This window comes from Ictidomys tridecemlineatus, unplaced genomic scaffold, assembly GCF_052094955.1.
Source record: "Ictidomys tridecemlineatus isolate mIctTri1 unplaced genomic scaffold, mIctTri1.hap1 Scaffold_1414, whole genome shotgun sequence".
NCBI classification, from domain to species: domain Eukaryota; kingdom Metazoa; phylum Chordata; class Mammalia; order Rodentia; family Sciuridae; genus Ictidomys; species Ictidomys tridecemlineatus.
Window position 1 is genome coordinate 87,144 of NW_027521255.1, and position 16,758 is coordinate 103,901.

At 59.3% G+C, this 16,758-nt stretch overlaps 1 pseudogene; it reads right to left on the minus strand.

Moving 5' to 3' along the window:
• Positions 1–472: 472 nt before the first annotated feature.
• Positions 473–2,874, minus strand: LOC144372655 (syntaxin-3 pseudogene; annotated as a pseudogene).
• Positions 2,875–16,758: the final 13,884 nt, after the last annotated feature.

The following is a 16,758-nucleotide window of genomic DNA, read 5'->3' on the forward strand; positions in this document are numbered from 1 at the left end:
TGGCCACGTCAGAAGACGGTCATCCTGGTCCCTCTTTGAGTAAACGTGAGAACATAACATAAAGAAAGACCAAATTGGCCCCCAGGTGGATCCTACTAGAAGCTTGATTTGAAGTTTAATTTCAAGCAAGTCAACCTTTTGAACCCAAATGGCATTGGCCAACCACTCAGGTTTTCAGGACCGACAGGACCGGCATCCTGCCACGCAGAGTCTCCCATCTAACCCTCCTGCTGCCAAATCTAGGAGCATCCCTCTGCTTTGTTAAAGATACTCCCCTAGAAAAATGCCTGTCGTTTCTGGGAGAATCCTCCATGGGGTAGAAGACGCAGCACTTGGGACCGTCTCTTTCCAAGGTGCAAGGCTTAATCGGGCACAGCCAGGAGGGAAAAAGCTGGGTCAGTCCTGGGGCCCAGGAGGAAAGGCCCTTCAGTTGCTGGGGCAGGAGTGGGTTTGGAGGAGAACTCGGGGTTCATCAGGCAGGTAGATTCTTCCAGGGATGGACTGACTGTAGGTCAGCCTCAGGAAGGCCGTTCAGACTCCATTTCCATCTGAAGACAAAGGTGGTCCCGCAAGGCTGCAGTGAGATCAGGTGATCTCGGAGCAGCAGCCCCGCAGGCCACTCACGCAGCCCAACGGAAAGTCCAGGGATGGAGGCTAAGGTGCCCAGCAGAACGACCACCATCACAGTGATGGTCATCGATTTCTCCCGGGCCTGACTCTGGTAGTTCACAGCTCTTGGAGTTTTATCTCGTGCCTTCTCACACCGTCCACTGTGTTCATGACGTCCAGCTCTAGGCCATCTAACCTCTGGCACTGGTCCTCCACCAGCGTGGCACTGTCCATACACGTGTCAGGCAGTTCTTAAGGCTGCTCTGCAGCCTCCCAATGTCCTTATGCCCACCCTCGGTCTCCCTGACGGCTTGCTTGGGAATCTGGGAGTCGGTGATCCCAGAAGTGAGATGGCAGGCGGCCACTTGGCAGCATCTCCTCCACTCCTCTGCCTTGTCTTGTTGCCAGTCATCACCAGCTGCCTGGGTTCGCCCTTGGCTGTGTTCCCAAAGTCCCCCCGAGCCTCATTGTACCTGGTCATCGCCTCCACAGACTTCCGAGAGAGAAGGCCTGCTGATGAGCGGACCCCACCTCTTCACTGTGCCTCTCCAGCTCTTCAGTTTGTTCCCGACACTGTTGGCCCTTTTCTTGGTCTCCATTGTGAGCTCCTCAAGGTCATCCTTGGTGTTTGGCTCTGGAATTGGTGCAGAGAGGATGATACTCTAGAGTTTCTTTGCTTCCTCCACGTGCTCTGATATCTTGCCAATGTTGAGCCGCGTCTCCTCGATCTCAGAAAGAATCCAGCCGTGAAAGCCGTGTTGACAACCGCGACCTCCACCCCCTGGGCCTCATGGTCCTGGGTCAGCCGCTTCGCCTTCAGTGCTCCGGCTGGTCCTTCATCCTGGGGTCCAGGTGCCCAGAGGCAAGTAACGTGTGGAACCGCTGGAAGTGGCGGCCAGTCTCTTCGGGGCCAGGGAGCTCCAGGTGGGGCGGGCAGCGGGCCTCGTTAGGAGGAGCGTCCCAGGCCACTGAGGCTCTGCACGCTGCCTCCTCCACCCCCTGCCTCCTCCGAGCGCTGAGAACCGGGCTCCCTAACAGACCTTCTTAAGTTTATCTCAGCAACGTCACGTAGTGTTTAGAGTGTAGGTTTTACGTTCCTTCTGTTAGATTTATCCCTATGCATTTTTTTTGATGCTATTGTGAATGGATTTATTTATTTATTTTGGTTCCAGGTATTGAACCCAGGGGCACTTGACCACTGAGCCACTCCCCCAGCCCTACTCTGCCTTGTATTTAGAGACAGGGTCTGCCTCACTGAGTTGCTTAGCACCATGCTATTGCCGAAGCTGGCTTTGAACCTGGGATCCTCCTGCCCCAGCCTCCAGAGCCCCTGGGGCCGCAGATGTGACACTTGCCCGGCTAGTGTCTAACTTGGTGTCTGTGTTGCCGTGGCAGGTGTGCAGAGACTCAGCCCGTCTTTACATGTCCACTTGCTGCTGACGCCTCCGCACCTGCCGTTTCCTTCCTTGGGGCCACATCCCTCCTGAGGAGAAGGCGAGATCCTGGGGACCAGGGGATGACGGGGAAGGGGGCAGGATTCGGCTGAGAGGCAGGCTGAAGAAAGACCCCCAGGCACAGGACCCCTGGCAGCCCCCACAGCCCTGGGCTTTGGCTCTCTGGCCCTTCTGTGCCATTTGCAGAGCGGAAAGGTGAGCATCTGCCTGGAGGAGGCGGGCCAGAGAGCAGCCTGCAGGAAGCAGTGAGCACACTAGGGGGAGGACGGCAGCCACGGACAGCCAGAATGACACTCCTCAGCAGGAAGGGGACACGCGAGCCTCGTGGCTCTCAGGAGAGTGACTTGTGGTGACAGCAATCTGACCCTCAGTGCTCCCTGGCTTCCTGTCTGATAGTGTGATCTCTCTCCTTCATGTGCTCACACCCAGGGGCTCTCATCAGAGGCTCTTCTGCACTTTCAGCCTCCAAGACTGAGAGCTAGACAAGCCTCTGTTCTCTGTAAAGTTACGCTGCCTCAGATATTCTGTTACAGTAACAAAAATGTACTCATGCCCACAGACAGTTCTAGAGTGAGGCATCTGAGCAGAACCACATCCGACCTCCTCCATGGCACCACGACTCGCTGCTGTGTGAGCCCCCAGGTCGCGAACCAGCCGTGAGTCCTTCTGGGACCTGGGCAGTTCAGGTAACTCAGTGGCCGATTTCTCAGAAGCCATAAAGAGACACTGACTTGACATTGGGCTTCCCAGCTCCAGGGCCACCACGTCCAGACACATGCTGCACCACATCGACGGCCAGTACATACGCCATGTCCAGTCCTCCTGAGGCAGCCATTCCTGGGCACTGCTGGTGCCCAGGTGCCCGGCGGGGCTGCTCTATCATCGGGAGGCTCCCCCATCTTGGGCTGGTCTGGCCCAGACCTTCCTCCTTGGAGGGGTCTCCTGGCCCATCACCAGACCTCCTCCAAGCGTGGCCCAGGTAGGCTCACAGCTGGGACAGCCCACTGCCCAGGGCAGGCTTCAGTAGAGGTTTCTCAAGGAAGAGCCTAGTGCGGAGAGCAGAAGGCTCTGGGCGAGGCGGAGCCGGCCCCTCACTCAGGCCTGCTTGGGGTGTGGGAGGTGGCCGGGCCTGAGAGGCTGGGTTGCCCGCTGCACTCAGGCCTGGGCCTCCCCTGGGCCTGCTTTCTTAGGGCTCCTCTAAGACCAGCAGCTGGGAGCCAGTGCTGTGCTCCATCCTTTCCTGGGGGCAGTGCATCCAATTCCAGGCCTGGGGCTGGGAAGCCCAAAGGCCGGTCCACGTCTCCTTATGACTGCTGAGGAATCGGAGGCCCGTGAGGTACCTGACCTCCCAGAACTCGCCGCTGGGGGAGCCGCTCAGCCTCCGCCCAGTGGAACGGCCTTCCTTGACCGCCATGCCAAGTGGGAATCCAGGGGACGCCTTCTGTGAGGGGCTCTTGATCAGCCCTGGGGAAGTGAGGAGGTTGGGGAGACGGAACTTGCATTCTGGGGCAGGTCTCTCTTTTCATTTATTTGGAGCTGGGATTGAGCCCAGGGTCACTGACCATTAAGCCACTTCCCAGCCTTTTATTTTTTACTTTCGATGCAGTCTCACTAAGATGCTTAGGGCTTCACTAAGTTGTGAAGGCTGGCCTTGAATTCCTCATCCTTCTGCCTCAGCCTCCTGAACTGTTGGGATTTCAGGCGTGTGCCACAGTGCCTGCTTGGAGGCTCCTTTTCAAAGAGGGGGTGAAGGCTGCTTTGGCCACAGTCTTCGTCCGAGGCACACACACGTATGGGTGGATCTTACTTTTATCCACGCCACTGCAGCAATCGGCAGATTCTGGGCTTCCTGAGAAGGCTGATGTGGAAACTCTGACCTTCGTGGGCGGAATCCTTTCCTGGCGCTTCAAGCTGAGTAGATACTGGTGACTGGGAGGACGAATCCTTCCTTTGAAGCCTCTGGTTCTTCTGGCCAACCCAGAGTCCCAGGAAGTCCATCTCTGTGAATCCTGATCAAAGCCGCCTAGATCCTTAGGAAAGAGATGAAAATAAAACCCAGGTGGGAATCCAGTCCTGGGCACGGGAAAGGGATGTCCCCACATTCAGGGAACGTTAGTGGACCTTCTGCCCTGTGCAGACCGAGGACACCGGGAGGACCCAGGGACGAGTCCTGCCTGACACTGCTCCGGCTGTGAAAGGCGTGAGGAGCCCACAGGCCCCAGCCGTGAGCCAGGTCTGCCCAGCGGTTCAGCCATGGGCAATGCCAGCCGGAGGTTGAGGCGGCCACACCTGAGCAGGACGCCAGTGGTCAGTGTGTGGCCCCGAGGGACGGGATGATGCTGCTGGCACAGCACAGCCCCGAGAGAAGATGTGATTCGGTGTGCCCCCAGGGGAGCGGGCTCAGGCACAGGCGAGGGGAGCGGGCAGAGGGCTGAGGTTCAGAGAGGCCGGCAAACCTACAGGAGGGGGAGCCTGGGGGTGGAAGTGACATCAGACCAGCCTCTGAGGAGGGGCTGTGGCTGAGGGCGTGGGACAGGGGCAGGGGCAGGGGCAGAGTCAGGAGGCGGCTTCGGCAGACCACGGGGAACCTGGCTGGGCCCGGCTGCGGAGGATGGGGGGCAGTCGGGGAGGGTGAGAGAACTAGGGGTGGAGGCAGGATCTGGGGGTGGGGAAGGAAGACAGGACCCAGAGGGAAACTGGGTGACGGGCGTGGGCAGAGGGAAGCCCGGGCAGGCCCCAGCTCTGACGCTGAGCTGAGGGCCTGGGATCTCGGGGAAGTGGGCCTGCTGGGTGGGGCTTCCAGCGTCCACAGCCCATGGTGCTGGAGCAGGCCCCGCAGGGAGTCACGGAGTCTGTCGCTCAGTGGCCTTCCTCTGGCCCAGCGCTGTGGCCAGGGGCTTCCTCACAGGCTGCGGATTGCAGGGTCCTGGGGGAGGTGGCTCTGCTGGGGAGGTGGCTCTGCTCCGTCTCTGGTGAGGGCTGTTCATTTCGGGACGCTCTTCAATTCTCACGTGTCCTATGTCCAGGATGCAACCTCAACATGAGCACAGAGTGACCTCTGGCCGTGGCTGCAGCGCTCTGTGTCCACCCCCAAAGGGGCAGTGTCTGCACACAGATCTGAACTCGCCGAGTGGGCTGACCGGTGGCTTGCGGTCGATGACCCTTGGTCAGGGATGGGCAGCGGGCGCCTGCCGGACAATGGAAAGCAGTGCATGGAGAGGACCTGTTGAGGCTGCAATGCCTTCGATGACATGGACACAGAGGCACATGGGTGCCAGGTCTGTCTGTGTGGCACAGGGAGCCCCATCATGGGAAGATGCTTTGGGGCCTTGGGGACACCGTGCAGGACGAGTCAGGCCCAGGCACGGGCTCCCTGCTGCTGGTGGCTGGTGTGGGCTCCATTTGGCCCCAGAAGCTCTGACACCCGCAGCCTGGTGTGGCCAGCCTCCTGTGCTGGCTGCAGCCCGTCCTCCCCAGGGCCAGGGCTCCTGCAGTGGGCAGAGCACCCCATCGCCCCGCTGCCCAGGTCTGCTGACCTTGCCCAACATGCACCTCTTCCCTGCTCTCTCCCCGACCTTCCTTCTAGGGGCCGGCCTCTTCCTGAGTGCCTGTTGTTTGCAGTAATGGGCTGGCGGCTAGGTTAAGAGGAACACACACTTACAAAGGCTGTGAACTGGCTGTGTGCGGAGCGTGTCTGCCCAGCTGGTTGGAGGCTCTGGTTTGGGGATGTTCTGGGCTTGCTGCGTGGCCTGTTAGGGCCTCTCACGGGGGACTCTGGGCTCCTGCCGTGCCTTAGGGTTGGCTCCCAGGGCCCTTGTGTAACTGCAGGTTAACATGCAGGAGCCCCGACACCTGCAAGCACGAGTGTCCCCAGGAGCCTCCGCAGGAGTGCCCAGCTGCTAAGAGGCAGTCCCCTGTCCCTGCTCCCTGAGGGCCATGCGTCCTGTGCTTTGAAGGATCTTGAGGGAAAGTAGAGGGCAACTCTGTGAGAGGCAGACCCTGCCGAGAGTCTGCTTTGGAGCCTTTGTCCTTCGGGGGGTGAACATTTTGGGGTGAGTGGGCATGAGGAAGAGCACTCTGCTCACTGGCTGAGAGCTCAATCAGCAGTGGTCTGGGGTTCCTCAAGGAGCAGGTGGCCTGGCCCTTTCCGAGCCTTGCCAGGTGCCTTGGGGCCCGCACGTTGTGAATGGAACCAGATTGCACTGGGGTCAGGCTGGCAAGGCTGGTGCTGGGCAGGGCTGGAGCTTCCTGGCCCAGGCTGGTCAGCAGCATCAAAGCATGCAGTCCCATTTGAAATGCCTGCTCCCCTCCCAGCTCCTGAAGCTGAAGCCCAATGTGGATCCCACCAGAGCTGGGGAGGAGCTGGGGAGGACTCAAAGTGTGCTGGGGAGGAGCTGGGGAGGAGCTGGGGAGGACTCAGGATGGAGCTGGGGAGGAGCTGGGGAGGACTCAGGGTGGAGCTGGGGAGGAGCTGGGGAGGAGCTGGAGAGGACTCAGGGTGTGCTGGGGAGGATCTGAGGAGGAGCAGGGGAGGATCTGGGGAGGAGCTGGGCAGGACTCAGTGTGTGCTGGGGAGGAGCTGGGGAGGAGCTGGGGAGGACTCAGGGTGTGCTGGGGAGGATCTGGGGAGGAGCAGGGGAGGATCTGGGGAGGACTCAGGATGGAGCTGGGGAGGAGCTGGGGAGGAGCTGGGAAGGACTCAGGGTGTGCTGGGGAGGAGCTGGGGAGGAGCAGGGGAGGATCTGGGGAGGAGCTGGGGAGGATCTGGGGAGGAGCTGGGGAGGACTCAAAGTGTGCTGGGGAGGAGCTGGGGAGGAGCTGGGGAGGACTCAGGGTGTGCTGGGGAGGAGCAGGGGAGGAGCTGGGGAGGAGCTGGGGAGGAGCTGGGGAGGACTCAGGATGGAGCTGGGGAGGAGCTGGGGAGGAGCTGGGAAGGACTCAGGGTGTGCTGGGGAGGAGCTGGGGAGGAGCAGGGGAGGATCTGGGGAGGAGCAGGGGAGGATCTGGGGAGGAGCTGGGGAGGACTCAGGGTGTGCTGGGGAGGAGCTGGGGAGGAGCTGGGGAGGACTCAGGGTGTGCTGGGGAGGAGCAGGGGAGGAGCTGGTGAGGAGCTGGGGAGGAGCTGGGGAGGACTCAAAGTGTGCTGGGGAGGAGCTGGTGAGGAGCAGGGGAGGACTCAGGGTGTGCTGGGGAGGAGCTGGGTAGTAGCTGGGGAGGAGCTGGGTAGTAGCTGGGGAGGAGCTGGGGAGGACTCAGGGAGGAGCTGGGGAGCAGCTGGGGAGTACTTAGGGAGGAGCTGGGGTGGAGCTGGGGAGGAACTGGGGAGGAGCTGGGGAGGAACTGGGGAGGAGCTGGGGAGGACTCAGGGTGGAGCTGGGGAGGACTCAGGGAGGAGCTGGGTGGAGCTGGGGAGGAGCTGGGGAGGAGCTGGGGAGGACTCAGGGAGGAGCTGGGGAGGAGCTGGGGAGTACTTAGGGAGGAGCTGGGGTAGAGCTGGGGAGGAACTGGGGAGGAGCTGGGGAGGAGCTGGGGAGGACTCAGGGTGGAGCTGGGGAGGACTCAGGGAGGAGCTGGGTGGAGCTGGGGAGGAGCTGGGGAGGAGCTGGGGAAGACTCAGGGAGGACTCAGGGTGGAGCTAGGGAGGACTCAGGGAGGAGCTGGGTGGAGCTGGGTGCCCATGGTGCAGGCTGGCTGCTCATCCGGTGGGGAGAGGCTCCTGTCTCAGCCCTGACCCCCTGCCCATCCTGAGCAGCAGCACACCTGCTTCTCCCTGGACCTGGTTCCAGAGGCCTTCGAGCACATGATCCTCCCTGGACCAGAAGAGGCTCCGGGGCCTTCTGGGGTGAGGACTGGCCTCTTGCTCTCCCTGGAAAGCCCTTCTGCACCTGAAGATGCTCAGTGCAGCCCCCATGGTGTGTCCCCCGCCCTCCATCAGTCCTGACACCAGTACTCCCTTTGTGCTTCTGGGGCAGTCAGAGGAGAGCAGGCAGGAGCGAGCGTCCTCTCAGCAGCATTCATAGCGTAACTGTGTCTCTGCTGCGTCAACAGCTGCTCCCTGGCGCCAACCCACAGGCAGCCTATTCAGCCACCGGAGACCCACGTCTGTGCGCGGCCACAGCAGTGGCAGGAAGGGCAGGGAGTCAGGCCCAGGTTCCAGCCACGCCCGCCACCCACTCGCCCAACAAAACCGCAGCAGAAAACGGAAGAGTGAATGGAACTGGTCATCACTCAGACCTCGGGCCTCAGTGGAGTGACCTTTGGAGACCATGGGAGCCTTTCAGAGAGGGCAGGGGCACCAAATGCAGTCACCCTGGTGTGTGCCGTGGGGACTCCTGGCTCAGCCCCATGTCCTCAAGTGTGGTCATCCTGTCGGGTGCCGTGGGGACTCGGGGCTCAGCCCAGTGTCCAGCACTGTGCCTGAGCCACTGAAAAGCTGTGGGACCGTAGTTCCTGGTCTCCACTGGCAGAGGAGAACACTTGGAGAAGGGAGTCTATGGTTGGGCGCAGGCAGCCTCGAGGAAAAGCCTGGACTTCGTCTTCCCCACCACGGGTTATTCCTGCTCAGGGCAACCCGTGGTGGGGGAAGACGAAGTCCAGGTTTTCCTCCGAGGTGTGCGCCAAATAGAGCAGGGCCCCAGTGTAATCCCCAGCCTTGGACACTGGCCAGCCTTGGACACTGGTCCTCCCTACAACCTGCAGCACAGAGGACTCAGAGGAACACACCTTCCTCAGCAGAGTTCCTGAGGAGGACCGTTCTGGCTCTGCATTGGCAATGAGCAGAGAGAAAGCCCCAGCCCAGGTCAGCAAAGTGACCAGTTGAAGGGGCACCTCCCCAACACCCTTAAAACAAGCCCCTGTGTTCCTGCAGTGGCTAGCCACAGGGATACAGGGTGGAGAGACAGTGACAGAGTACTGGTGCTGGGGCCAGACACGCCTGGGTCATGTGCTTGGCTGACCATATGCTTTGGCCAAGCCCCTCACCTCCTTCCATTTTCTCATCTATAAAATGAGATGGCAGCCAGACATGGGGGTGCACACCTATAATCCCAGTGACTCAGGAGGCTGAGGCAGGAGGATCCCAAGGTCAAGGCCAGCCTTAGCAACTCAGCAAGACCCTGTCTCAAAATAAAAAATTGAAGGGGCTGGGGATGTGGCTCAGAGTACAAAACTCCTGGGTTCAATTCTAGTCTCTCTGTCTCATACACACACACACACACACACACACACACACTGACAGATGGAGGTGCCTAGATCAGGGCCTGCATGTGAAGGCTTTCTTTTCTGGTGGACATGTGTCTCTCGGACACTAATGGCTTCCAAGGGCCTTTCGGTGGGAAGCAGGTGTGGGAGAACTGGGTGTGCTGGGGGCCAGGAGCAGTTGTGGTGGTCATTTGCACATTAACTGGCTCATTTCTGCTTCTGTAAAAGCATGTCATCGCTCACCCATTTTCCATGAGACAGGTGACATGCAGCTGCAGAGCCACAGTGTGGGGGCTCATGGGCAGCTCTGGGCGGCTTCTCCCAACCTGTCCCAACAAAGGGGAGTATGCAGCCTTTTGGCTGTGCATGTGTGTGCACACCATGTATTTGCATGACCACAAGGGCCTGTGTGTGCATCCATACGTACATATGCATACGCATGACTGTGCACACATGGCTGCATGTGACTGTGTGTGTGCACATGGACACACATATACGTGCATTCCAATGCCCAACACACCTGTGTGTGCAATGACGACACACTAATGTGTACTATATATAAGTGTCACTGTGCACATATGGGCCTGTGTGTGCACGTATCACACACACATGTGTACTATGTATAAACATCACTGTGCAAACATGGGCCTGTGTGTGCATGCATGACATACACATGTGTACTATGCATACATGTCACTGTGCACATGTGGGCCTGTGTGTGCATGCATGACATACACATGTGTACTATGTATAAACATCACTGTGCACAAGTGGGCCTGTGTGTGCATGCACAACACACACATGTGTACTATGTTTAAACATCACTGTGCACATGTGGGCCTGTGTGAGCACGCATGACACACACATGTGTACTATGTATAGGTGTCACTGTGCACACGTGGGCCTGTGTGTGCATGCACAACACACACATGTGTACTATGTTTAAACGTCACTGTGCACATGTGGGCCTGTGTGAGCACGCATGACACACACATGTGTACTATGTATAGGTGTCACTGTGCACACGTGGGCCTGTGTGTGCATGCACAACACACACACGTTTACTATGTATAAACATCACTGTGCACACGTGGGCCTGTGTGTGCATGCACGATATGCACATGTGTACTATGTATAAATGTCACTGTGTACATGTGGGCCTGTGTGTGCATGCATAACATACACATGTGTACTATGTATAGGTGTTATGTGCACATGTGGGCCTGTGTGTGCATGTGTGACATACACATGTGTACTATGTATAGGTGTCACTGTGCACATATGGTCCTGTGTGTGCATGCATGACGTGCACATGTGTACTATGTATAAACATCACTGTGCACACATGGGTCTGTGTGTGCATGCATGACATACACATGTGTACTATGTATAGGTTTCACTGTGCACACGTGGGCCTGTGTGTGCATGCATGACACACACATGTGTACTATGTATAAACATAACTGTGCACACGTGAGCCTGTGTAAGCACGCACGACACACACATGTGTACTATGTATAGGTGTCACTGTGCACACATGGGACTGTGTGTGCATGCATGACACACACATATGAACTATGTATAAATGTCACTGTACACACGTGGGCCTGTGTGTGCATGCATTACACGCACATGTGTACTATGTATAAATGTCACTGTGCATACGTGGCTGCATGCATGCATGTGTATGCCCACGTGTGACACATACACATGTGCATGTCCACGTGGGCCTGTGTGTGCATGTGTGCGTGTTATGTGTGCATGTGGCAGAGGAGAGGGACTGTGGAATGGGGTGGAGAGAGATGATGTCTAAAGATCTCCTGGATCAGTCCACCATGGGGTCTAGGCTCTCTTTTACCTCATTGATTTAAAGCAATCAACACTGTGTGTCGAGTGCCTCTCCAGCATGGGCACTGTCCTAGGAGCCCGGGGCTCCACTGTGAACTGTCAGGTCCTGCCTTTCTGGGCCCCTTCTGGGCCCACAGCAAACTTGTGCCTTCCCTCACCTGTGTCCACTGCCCTGCTCCTTCTGGCATCTGTCCCCCCGCCAGGGCCTCAGGCTGCACCCATGTCCACCACGAGGGCAGCTCAGGCTCCATGGGCCACATGTCCCTGCAGCAAGTCCCCAGATGAAGGTGACAGGGAGTGGCCAGTGACAGCAGCTTCAGCCTGGGTGCGGGGGTGCTGTCCATCTCTGCCTGGCTGGGAGGCAAAGCGTGCAGACCCCGCGAGCTCTTCTGGGCTTCGTGTTCCACATCAAGGATGGAGAGATGCTTCCTCTGGACAGCGAGCAGAGACCAGCCTCTGAGACACAGAGCCACACTGGCCAGGGTGCTGGGGGAGCTGGCCATGGCTGAGCCTCACACTTCCTTTTAAGGCCACAGCAGGGGGCAGGGGGGGGGCTGGAGAGGCACAGTGGGTGTCTGTGTCAGGGCTGTCCCTGCAGGAATGGTGGCACATCTATCTCTACTGCCACCATCGGCCCCTGCTTTGGTGCAGCGCGCACTGCGTGGCGGGGGTGCCTAGCGTTTTGGAGTGTGTTGACCCCTGGGCTTCCTGCCAGCCTGGGCTTCATCAGGGCCCTGGAGTCTGACGCCCTGAGGGTTGACGGGGTACCAAGCCGTGCACACCCTCGCCCGAGGAGATCCCAGCGCTGGCGGTGGGTATGTCCCTCCTGAGCTCCTAGCAGCTCCTCCTACGTGAACCGGGCAGGAGACGGGCACTCCAGTTAGATGGTCGGCCACATGTCACGCACAAGTTTCAGAGAATCAGAATGGAGGGCGCCTCGCCTCCACACAGGAAGCATGCCCATCAGCCAGTCGTGCGACAGTCACAGTGAATTTCCCACAAGAGGAGGTCACATGGGGACCCCAGCTGCCTTCCAAGGCCTGTGGCCGTGGAAAATGATGCAGCTGAGAAGGCAGGAGGGCCATGAGTGGTTTCTATCCCAGGGTTCAGACAAAGGGCATCTGCGGCAGGGCTTAGGGACGCCCAGAGGACTTGGCACAAAAGGGCCTGGTAAGACAGCTCCTGGTCACGACTCAGGGTTTAGGGATGGCTCTGCCTGACGAAGGTGTATAGTTAACTTTATCCTTGGATTTTCTGGCAACCCTCAGAGAGCTTTTCGTTGTTGTTGTTGTTACTATAGATTGCACCCAGGGGCACGTTGCCACTGAGCTGTGTCCCCAGGGTCTCGCTAAGTTGCTGAGAAGTTGCGATCCTACTGCCTCAGCCTCCGAGCCCCTGGGATTACAAGTGTGTGCCACTGTGCCTGGCAGTAATTTTGTGATGTAGAGGGAGCAGAAGGGAAGGGGCTGGGAGCACAATGTGTCGCCCAGAGTGAGGTGGAGGAGAGGCCCCAGCGCCATGGAGCAGGCGGACACTCTGCAGAGCCAGCAAGACGAGCACCAGGGAGGCCTCTGGGGCCCCTGCTGGGCACAGAGGATTTGCTGCTCCTCCTCTGGGGTCCACTGGGCCCTGACTGACCTCTGGCCAAAAGAAAGTGGGTGAGAGCCCACCATCATGTCCAGGCCTGGCCCTAAACACCTGACACTCCCAGGCTCTCTCCTCTCTGCACAAGATGAGGGCTGAGAGGGAGGCGGAGTCACTGTGTGGAGAAGAGCATGGGCCACCTCCTCCCTCACACCGGGTCATGGTTTACAGGAGACGCCCCAGCAGCCCACGTGTGAGCCACGGAGAGGGTTCTGAGGTGAAGCGATTGGGTGATGCGAGCCTGGACCTGGGGAGGACTGACCCACTGGGAGCTCTGCCCCCGGGGAGTAGCTTAGGCAGGCAGGGTGCAGCTGGAGCGGGTGGTCACTGTGGTGCCTTTGGGGTTTGTCCCTGGTGAGCAGAGCTCTCTGCTTCCGGGTGCCATGTCTGAGCAGCTCTCCTCCGCCACGCCCTCTGTCATGGGGTTCTGCCTCCCTGGGCCCAGGGCAAGGGAGTCGGCTACCTGTGGACTGAAATCCGTGAGCCAAAATAGACTCCTCCTCCGCTGTGTGGTCCTAGGCAGGTTTTGGTCACAGCTTGGGAAACGCTGACTCAGACCCTTCGCAGGAGCAGGAGGAAGCCTTCTTTGTCAGTTCAGCTCCCGTGACTCACCCTCTTGCTAGCAGAGGGACCAGGGGCAGACAGCAGGGAGCGAGGTCACAGGAGCTGCCACAGATGGCCCCCCACGGCCTGCTGAGACCAGGAGGAAAGAAAGGAGACCCACAGGCCTCCAGGGGAAAGCAGGGGGCAGCAGGAGGCCTCCCGTGGGGGTGCTCAGAGGGCCGAGCTCTGCCTCTTCCTGATGTTGAAGTGCTGTTCCTGTATCAGCCCTGCCCCTTCATCAGCCCTGGGGCCAGCAGGGCACTGGACACCCAGTCTAGGGAAGAAATAGCCAGCAGGCAGACGTGGCCGGTCTCCAGGGGGAGGACTCACCTGGAAGTCCTGTGGAGTCCAAGTGCTCTCTGAGCATGCGAGGCCCCTGGGCCCACAGGCCCTAGTGAACGTGAGTGACTCTTGTTCAAAAATGCAGGAGGCAGATTGTGGCTGCTCTGCTGGGCTTTGAGGTCAGATGGGATGGGGCCTTTGGGTCCTGCCTCCTACTGCGGCAGAGGGGAATTGAGCTCACCAGTGGTCTGTTTCCATGGAGAAAAGGGGAGTCCATTTCTCGCCTCTGAGGGTGCATGAGCATTCCTGGAAGTGACGTGTGACAGGTGCAGGGTCTGGATGTCACTGGAAACCAGAAACCCAGGCTGAAGGCCCGGGAGGTCCGATCTGGCTCACTCCTCTCGAGGTGCTCCTCCCAGTGACCCTGCTCAGCAGAGCATCTGCTGTCCCCAGAGCCCTTGGAACTGTGGGTACCGCCTCCCTGGAAGTGCTACATGGTGACCCGAGGTCATCAAGATCCAGTGCCCTTCATTGAACACTTTGCATGTGCTGACACTGGCTTCCGGCCCAGAGTCTGTGCTGTCCTGCTGAACAGACCCTGAGCAGATGGGGGAAGGAGCAGCCCAGTGCAGCACAGGCAAGCACTGGCCTCTGAGCCACACAGGCTCGTGCGTGTCTTCCTGGGTCTTCTTGCTGAGGAGTGTTGCACTCTGGCCGGGCTGTGAGGCCATCTATGTCTCCCTGCAGCTCTGTGGATGTCTGTACCGTGTATTGTTTAGTTTTGAGGCAGGTCTTGCTGCGTTGTCCAGGCTGGCCTCCTACCCTGTGCTCGGTGATCCTTCTGCCTCAGCCTCTGGGGAAGCTGGGACTGCTACTCTGCCTCAGCCTGTCCCCCCTGGAGCTGACGGAGCTACCAGGCACTCGCATGCTGGCCACCTGCGAGGACCTTCTCCTCCTTTCATATATGTTCAACCTAGTGTCTTCATGATTCAAAGGGATCTCTTGTGGACAGTGTGTAGTTGGATCTTGCTTCTTCAGAAGGCCCTGGCTGACCACCTCTGTCCCTGAGTGCTGGTGTGTCGACATTCTGTTACCTGTGGCTGAACTGCCGTCTGTCTGTCATTGCTTGGTGTGTCCTGTTGGGCCTCTGGCCTCTGCCCTCCTTCACTGGAACTGGCTTCAGATCTTCCAGCATCCTGTTCTAGAGCTCAGGCTTCTGGGCACTTTTTGGAGCAGATTCCAGGGAATCAACTCTGCTTCTGTGGCTCCTGTGGGGCCTATTGGAATCACTGCCCCATGAGGGGCGTGACCCTTCCAGCAGGATAGGTATTTGCTTCCGCCCTCCGTCTCTGAGCTGCAGGCGCCAGGGGCACCATGTCCATATGCCCTGCCGACTCATGGGAAGTGCTGTGACTTTGCCCTAAACAGGCAGATGCATCCTGAGGACGTCGAAGGGAGGCCTCTGTGTCCACCAGGTCTTGCTGCTGCTGCTCCTGCTGCTGCTTCCCAGAGGCCCATGGGTCAGCTTCCCTGAGCCCTGCACACTCCTGGTCTGAAAGCCTGTGGAGGAAAAGGAGCTTCACACTGTTGGTGGGCTGTACATCCGTCCAGCCAGGGTGACCTCAGCAGGTTACTCCTAGGCCGGCCTGCAGGCTGCAGGCACCCAGCTCTGCCACTTCTCAGCTCTGTCGAAAAGAGCCAGGGTCAGCTGTGACAGGGCTGTGTACCCATCAAAACATGGTGCACACAGGACTGAGGCTTCTTCAGCCACAGGGAGAACGGGATTGCGGACTTGCTGCTAAGTGGATGGACCTGGGGGGCACCATGCTGAGTGAGAAGCCAGAGTCAGCATCCAGGATCAAGGGTCCAGTGCTTTCTCCCAGATGTGGGAGCTACAGGGAATAAAGGAATGAAAAAGGTGAGGAATCTCAGGAAAATACAAGGAGCAGTGGGGCAGGAGGGAGGGGTCATGGATAGGGAGGGGGAGAGGGAGGAGCAGTGGAGAAGGAAGAGGCGTCCTGGGGAGGGAGGGGGAGAGGGAGGAGCAGTGGAGAAGGAGGATGGGGTCCTGGGGAGGGAGGGGGAGAGGGAGGAGCAGTGGAGAAGGAGGAGAGGGTGCTAAGGAGGGAGGGGGAGAGGGAGGAGCAGTGGAGAAGGAGGAGGGGGTGCTAGAGAGGGAGGGGTAGAGGAAGGAGCAGTGGAGAAGGAGGAGGGCGTCCTGGGGAGGGAGGGGAGAAGAAAGAGCAATGGAGAAAGAGGAGGGGGTCCTGGGGAGGGAGGGGGAGAGGGAGGAGCAGTGGAGAAGGAGGAGGGGGGCCTGGGGAGGAAGGGGTAGAGGGAGGAGCAGTGGAGAAGGAAGAGGCATCCTGGGGAGGGAGGGGGAGAGGGAGGAGCAGTGGAGAAGGAGGAGGGGGTCCTGGGGATGGAGGGGGAGAGGGAGGGGCAGTGGAGAAGGAAGAGGCGTCCTGGGGAGAGAGGGGGAGAGGGAGGAGCAGTGGAAAAGAAGGAGGGGGTTCGGGGGAGGGAGGGGGAGAGGGAGGAACAGTGGAGAAGGAGGAGGGGGTGCTAGGGAGGGAGGGGGAGAGGAAGGAGCAGTGGAGAAGGAGGAGGGGGTGCTAGGGAGGGAGAGGTAGAGGGAGGAGCAGTGGAGAAGGAGGAGGGGGTCCTGGGGAGGGAGGGGGAGAGGGAAGAGCAGTGGAGAAAGAGGAGGGGGTCCTGGTGAGGGAGGGGGAGAGGGAGGAGCAGTGGAGAAGGAGGAGGGGGGCCTGGGGAGGGAGGGGTAGAGGGAGGAGCAGTGGAGATGGAAGAGGCGTCCTGGGGAGGAAGGGGGAGAGGGAGGAGCAGTGGAGATGGAGGAGGTGGTCCTGGGGAGGGAGGGGGAGAGGGAGGAGCAGTGGAGAAGGAGGAAAGGGTCCTGGGGAGGAAGGGAGAGAGGTAGGAGCAGTGGAGAAGGATGAGCGGGTCCTGGGGAGGGAGAGGGAACTCAGCTGCAGGAGGAGAGGAGGGAGACCCCTGTGTAGACACCCTGAGCTGCTAGGCTCGGCCCACGCTGGTCTCCCAGAGCGTCCCCTTGGCCTCCAATAAACCTTTGCTTTGTTTCTTGCTCAGGCCTTTGTTC